At 31.6% G+C, this 6,819-nt stretch overlaps 1 long non-coding RNA gene across 1 annotated transcript; it reads right to left on the reverse strand.

The window, feature by feature from the left end:
- Positions 1–1,265: 1,265 nt before the first annotated feature.
- LOC130228594 (uncharacterized) lies at positions 1,266–5,345 on the reverse strand. Its single transcript, XR_008837784.1, has 4 exons — positions 5,233–5,345; positions 3,048–3,215; positions 2,795–2,952; positions 1,266–1,654 (listed from the first exon to the last, which is right to left on the reverse strand). It is a non-coding gene; the product is annotated as an uncharacterized LOC130228594 (long non-coding RNA).
- Between the last annotated feature and the right edge of the window lie 1,474 nt (positions 5,346–6,819).

The following is a 6,819-nucleotide window of genomic DNA, read 5'->3' on the forward strand; positions in this document are numbered from 1 at the left end:
ACTGATGTTGTACAGCTTATTTTTTAACACAACTGTACATGTGACAATAACAATGTCTTGTTCATGTTGAAGATGATACATCTACATAGGTTTTACTGCCTTTCTACTCCCAGGGGATGTGTAGAGCCCCATGGAATAAGAAAAAATATTCACATTTCAAACGTCTCTAACTCGAAGTCAAATTAGAATATATAAGGGGGAAAACCACAAGACTTTTACTTATGCTATATTCAATAAATAATATTGGACATAGTTTTCAGATATATACTGAAAGTCAATAAAAGCTGTTTAAAAAAACACTAATTGTAAAACAACAAATTTATGCCTGGCTTTCACATATGTCATAAATATATGGACAATGACCTTATATAGATAGTCCTATGTTCATTAAAGATCGTATTTATTCCATTTTATTACAAAAATATTTTAAACTACATTACCCACAAGTCTTTGTCACTTTATAGATGGGACGGGAACAACATGGCGCTGCAAATTGTAGTTCATTGAAATGTGTCATTAGGGTTAGGTTTAGGGTTACGATCTTGGTTAATCGGTAACTATTTGAAACATGGCGATACCTCATTGATAAAGGACACTGTTAGTAAAGTGGCAAAGTTAGCAAAATATATTTAGCAACACGAAGCATCTTTTAATTTGGCTTTAAAGTTAGTCCAATCACAACGTCGCAATCTACGTCACACTTGTTGTCTCTATTTGGTAATCCGGCTGAAGGTAGATTATAAATTAAGGATTTAAATATTAAAATTCATATTAATATTACATATTAAATATTATGTCTTATTAATATACAAATGTATATTTACAGCGAGATTCCTTTGTGGGTGTAACCTGATGTGCAAAATTATCACAGTGAAACCAGATCATAGGCATACATTTGAAATGAATAATAAAATAATAAATGTCATGTTTGAAAACAAATATAGTTCAGCATTTCCTGTAAATTGACCCTGCATCCTGTAGGTATCCAAATATAAATATGTCAAACTTCAAGGACAAATATTGTGACCATTAAATAGTAAAAATAGTGGAAATGAGTATGCAAATAAAGACAATACATTTTTAATGAAACATTTATAATTTATTTATAATACCACAAAAAAAACACCAAAAATATAGATTTTATAACAGTTTTTATTGCAATATTTTATTACATACATATATATGCAAATGATTAAAAACAATTATAATTGAAGGAAATGTATATTTTGAATTATTATTATTATTATATTTATTTTGTGATATTTATTCATGTCATACATCTGGTATGTCAAGCTCAAGTAAAACTGCACTGCAAAAAATCTTTTCAAATGATGCCTTTGGAAATGCCATTAAAACAAACTTTCACAACAGCAAGTCAAGTTCATGACAAATACAAAAATGTTTATAATGACAACTTTCTGAACTTAACAGCTAAAGTACCTAAAAGCTATAACACTTTTCAAAAACATATTCAAGTACTTACTGAAGAATAGCAACATTTTTACAAAACACTGAGAACCAATGTGTGCTTGGCGAGTCCAGGTGTTTATGGTGACTAGACTGTCATATTGCAAACCGGTTGGCATGAGGAGACTTGGGTGTAAAGTGTCGGGAATTCCTGGAAGGCTCCCATGTGTTATCCCAGGTTTTGCCACTGTAAAGTATCAGAAGTGCACAATATCATTAAAGAACAAAGAATCAAGATGATTGTTAGGTTTCATTTAGAAAGTTCAGTGATATTTATTTATATCTGTAAAGTGTCATTAAATCTGGCACTCTTGAATTAACTGCTTGAATAAGTTTAACATTTTCAGCATGTTTTCATGTATTCCAAGCAGATCTGACAGTCCTACAGACTCAGATATGAGGATAGTGACTGCACTGATCACTTCTTGCTATTTAAAACACACTCATCAATTATATGAAAACTACAACAGCATACAGTGCTCCACCCTAATAATACTGCTAAATTATGACAAGTTTATTACTTTACATGGCTAAACATTTATGTTATAGCTGCATGATTCACTGCTATTACTGTAACCCATTACAGTCTTAGCCCAACCTAATTGACTTTATTAGAAAACTGCATAGAAACCTGTTGCCTTAAACCACTTGTGTTTTTATACAAGGTGAAACTAAACAGCCATACTTGAATTAACTTTTACAATCTTATTGGACTTACAGTAACATTTTAATTCAAGTAGGGCTGTTAAGTTTTATCTTGCATATAATGTAAGGGGTTTAAGGCAATGAGTTTCTATACAATTTTCTAGTAAAGTCAACTAGATTTGGTTAAAGGAATAGTTCACTACTTACTCTCCCTCAAGTGGTTGTAAACCTTTATTATAAAACTTCCAAGTTTCTTTGTGTGGAACATGAAGGAAGTTTTTTGAAGAAAGCTGAAAACCTGAAACCATTGACATACATAGGAGTAAAAAAAAAATACTATGGAAGTCAATGTTTACAGATTTTCATCTTTCTTTAAAATCTATATTTTTGTGTTTAACTGAAGAAAGCAACTCAGACACATTTGGAACAAATGAAGGATGAGTCATTAATGACAGAGTTTTCATTTCATTTTTGGGTGAACTATCTCTTTAAGAGTATACTGAAAGAAATGTCCTACTCAATGATGCTAACTTCAACTACATGTGTAGCGCCTTGAGTACTTAATTAGAAATCAAAACAATGATCAGATCAGTCCCATTTTATGCCCTATATATCATATTGGCCACAGAATGGACTACTTAGTGTTGCAATGAAATTAAACAAATAATAAACTAGGACTTACCACACAATACAAGACAACCAGTGAATTTTCAACTCTACCTTTTCTGTACACAAGATGAGGTTCCAGCTTCAAAATGGCACCATAACACTGATCCTGAGTGGGGTGGTTGTGCTGCTCTGTGAGGTTGTGACTGTTCAGATGCAGTGCTGTGAAGAGTTCTTTATTAAAAGAAAGTACATTCTTTTCAAATCTGCACATATTAACAAAGAAAATACAATAATTTTAAATAATGATTAATTCTGAAAAACCTTACCCTTAGTCAAGATGAATTCATATGGCCTCTGCATTCTTTTGTTACATGTATGGAAGACAGATGAATAATTATGTCTTCAACCCACTTATTTGCAATTTCTCTACTGTTTTCCAATAAATACATTGGACTTAATCCAGGACATTAATCCAGTGTCTAAAGGTTCTGCATCTGAAATGAATAAAAACAGATGTGACATTAGTTAAACCCACTAAACTACTAGATACATCAGTACTGCTCTAAGCAATTGTAATGTAATTTAAGTGTAGTCCAAAATTAGCCTTAATCTGTTTAAAATTATGATTTAAAAAGCATTTCTTGCATTAAAAAAAAATCCTGCCTCTTGTAATACATATGATCAATGGTAAATTTCTGAGAAGGTGCAAGGTAATCCTTGAGTTTTACCATTAACATCATGACTAACATAATATTTGAGAAGACAGCTTGTTGCGTCTCTTTACCACAATTTAGAGATGATAGATTCTTTCTTTTATTAAATAAATTGTTAAAGGCCAAATTATACTGGTAATAGTGTATGATAATGTGTGAAATACATCAGTTTATGTTAAACGAGGTTATGTTATGCTTTGAATAATGAAAAGTTGCATTTTTACCTACTGGAATAAAGGCATAATCAATTACATGCCCTGCAATTTTCCAGCCTTCTTTTCTCAACAGGCTTATCTCACTCACTCACATACATATATACATATATATATATATATATATACACAGTTGAAGTCAGAATTATTAGCCCCCCTGATTTTTTTTACCCCAATTTCTGTTTAACGGAGAGCAGATTTCTCCAACACATTTCTAATCATAATAGTTTTAATAACTCATCTCTAATAACTGATTTATTTTCTCTTTGCCATGATGACAGTAAATAATATTAGACTAGATATTCTTCAAGACACTTCTATACAGCTGCAAGTGACATTTAAAGGCTTAACTAGGTTAACTAGGCAGGTTAGGGTAATTAGGCAAGTTTTTGTATAATGATGGTTTGTTCTGGAGACTATCAAAAAAATATAGCTTAAAGGGGCTAAAAATTTTGACCTTAACCTCTTAAGGCCCAAGCTGTTTTTTTTACATGAATTTTTTTTTCTCTTTATTTTATTTTTTTATTTTGGCTTATTGGAACCTGATTAGAATAAAACCTAAGTACCAACTTTTGAAATGATGTACTTTTAGAGAAAAGTATGTCCATATATGTGGAATATGTCCGAATTTATATAAAACCAATAAAGTCACCTTGTGTAATAGAATGAAAACTCTTTATTTCTGCCTTGAACACAGCAGTTTTTTTCTTGCCTTTTTAATGCATTAATAACACATACACACATATTTTGAACATGTTTTGACTATCAGTAAAAACATTTTTTTGCCCTTTTTGGACAGTTAAAATAGTGTTTGGGACATTTCATATGCTGCAAAACAGTTGCAGTATGACACTATATGTCTGTAACAAAATATAAAACACAAGACATAACAGCTAAAATGTGCTGTCCATGTATGTGGCCACTAAGCCCTAAGAGGTGAAAATGGTTTTTAAAAAAATAAAATTGCTTTTATTCTAGCTGAAATAAAACAAATAAGACTTTCTCCAGAAGAAAAAATATTATCAGACATACTGTGGAAATTTCCTTGCTCTGTTAAAAATAATTTGGGAAATATTCATAAAAGAAAAAAAAAAAAAAAAAATCAAAGGGGGGCATTATATATAATGTGTTTGTGTGTGTGTCTGTTTTAAGGCATGAAAAATAATTGCAGTTACAATGTAGCCTTTAAACTTAAGAGAAACACTTGATTTGCTTTATATTGATGCAGTTATGAATACAGTTGTATTATTAGAGGTAATATTTATTGTATATTGCATAATTTATTTCGATTTTGGACGATTACTATTGTGGAAAACAACAATCTGGTAACACTGTTCCTCATCTTCAAATGTATAACTATATTTTTCTGAGCTATGCACGACTATATGTGGGGAAAATATATTTTTTAATAAATGAACTTGGATGTAATTGGACAGCATCGCTAGTTTGCAGTACATGCTTTATTTATATCAAGTCTGCAGTCATTTAATGCATCAGGAGATAACTTCCCTGCTTTTATAAAAGTTCTAAACAAACCCCTTATCTAAATCAACAAATCGTCTTTATTTGTTTTACTTTTTACTTACCGCGTGGAAAACCGCAGTGGACCTTGGGATCGCAATGAACCTTGGGATTGCGACCATAGACTGTAAAAAAAAAAAATAGATCTCGACGTACTATGACCCCAACTTCAATGAATAATTTAATAATACAAAGATCAGCTAAAAATATTTTTAAAACTTAGTATTTTAATGTAATATTTTTTAAGTAAAAAAAACAAACAAATTAATCAGTTTTATTAGGCATAATTACCCTAAACTGGGCAATTGAATATAATTTCACTCATTAAATATAAAGTAAATGATAACACATTTATAAATACCAACATAAATACCAACTATCTCCAATAAAAAATAAAAATACATTATGTAGCATTAACCTACCACGTACTGCTGAACAGTTTAACTCATCGGTGAACTCATCGGTGATGCATTTTGACCATAGCTGAGCGATGTTAAACTCACTGTTGATAGAAGTCACGTTGACCGATGTATATCTCATTTAGTTGTCTCGACCCTCTTTACAGACGCTTTTCATGAACAAAAAAAATAAAAATAAAATAAAAAATAAAAAAAAACTGTTATAATAGACGTAAACCAGGTATAAAATATTGCGTTGACATCTTTTGGTAATTATACGACGCTTTGAACGTCTCCGTATGACGCCTGAGGCAACCCATTGAAAGCAATGGAATTCCTTCTGCGTCGGTTTAGAAAAACTAGTACACTATGTCAATAATAATAATAAAAAAAACTGCGTCTGGTACCCTGTGTCAACAATAATAATAAAATACTGCGTCTGGTACCCTGTGTCAACAATAATAATTAAAATACTGCGTCTGGTACCCTGTGGCTGTAAAAATAATAATCAAAATACTGCGTCTGGTACCCTAGGCTATAATAATAATCAAAATTGTGCGTCTGGTACCCCTGTGTCAATAATAATAATCAAAATACTGCGTCTGGTACCCTGTGGCTGTAATAATAATCATAATACTGCGTCTGGTACCCTGTGGCTGTAATAATTATCAAAATACTGCGTCTGGTACCCTGTGGCTATAATAATAATCGTAATACTGCGTCTGGTACCCTGTGGTTATAATAATATTTAATACAATTTAATATTTAATACATTTTTTTTAAAGCGCAGCATCGGGTACCCTATGGCAAAATAAGTCGTGCTAGAGACACGAAAATGATTTCCTATTGAAATACATTGGATGGAAATTCGTGCAAGGTGACACGAAAAAAGAGGGAAATTCGTGCCCATGAACACGAATCAATAGATTAAATTTCGTGACTATTTCACGAACTGCCGTGAGACTGGGTTGTGCAGTTGTTGTGTTTTTTTGTTTTTTTTTTTGTTTTTTTTTGACAGGCTTGCGCTGATACACTCATACATGGTGCTTTGACCAGTACAGCTGAATGACACTGTCTCGGCACTGGCATTTTGCTAACATCTGCAAAAATGTGTTTGGGCCTGAAGATGGTACTTCAAACTTGTACTTTCGGTGGAAGAGCAGTTCATCACTATAGGAAGATTTTTATAATGATTATTTCCATTCTTCACATGTCTTGATCTATCATGTCTTCTCATATTGTCCATCACATAAT

The sequence above is a fragment of the Danio aesculapii genome, chromosome 5 (genome assembly GCF_903798145.1).
Source record: "Danio aesculapii chromosome 5, fDanAes4.1, whole genome shotgun sequence".
Lineage (NCBI taxonomy): Eukaryota > Metazoa > Chordata > Actinopteri > Cypriniformes > Danionidae > Danio > Danio aesculapii.